Source organism: Penaeus monodon, chromosome 28 (genome assembly GCF_015228065.2).
Source record: "Penaeus monodon isolate SGIC_2016 chromosome 28, NSTDA_Pmon_1, whole genome shotgun sequence".
NCBI lineage: Eukaryota > Metazoa > Arthropoda > Malacostraca > Decapoda > Penaeidae > Penaeus > Penaeus monodon.
In genome coordinates, this window is record NC_051413.1 from 22,205,509 (window position 1) to 22,205,939 (window position 431).

A 431-nucleotide genomic window follows, 5' to 3' on the forward strand; every position below is an offset into this window, starting at 1 on the left:
TTCTTCCTTGTAGTATATAAATACCTCTATCTTTTCCTCTCTCTCGGTTCTAATTGGCACACTTTGCCATCTTGATATATCCTCCACTTTATTTTCCCATTTTCCCACTTACTCATGTTTTCTCAATTTTTCCTCCCTTTCAGAAACAAAGTCTCCCCCCCTTAAATCTCCCACTTTTCCCCCTCACCCCCCACCGCACCCGCCAGCAAGCCCTTGACCATAAACTTTTTTCTTTATATCCATTTCGTATCCATGCAAACATTTTATCCCTACTGGAGTTCTGCGCTGAGAATTTTAGGTACGACACTCGCAATCTTTAAGGACAGTTTCTCTTTTCGACTCTTCATAGAACTTGCTGCTGAAAAGAGGAGAAAGAATGAGGAGGAAGGAAAAGAAATAGGAATAAAAAAAAAGTGGATTTCCTGATTTTG

The 431-nt window shown here is 40.1% G+C and overlaps 1 pseudogene; it reads left to right on the forward strand.

Moving 5' to 3' along the window:
- LOC119591096 overlaps window positions 1-431 on the forward strand; it is a 65,136-nt pseudogene that overhangs the window by 63,855 nt on the left and 850 nt on the right.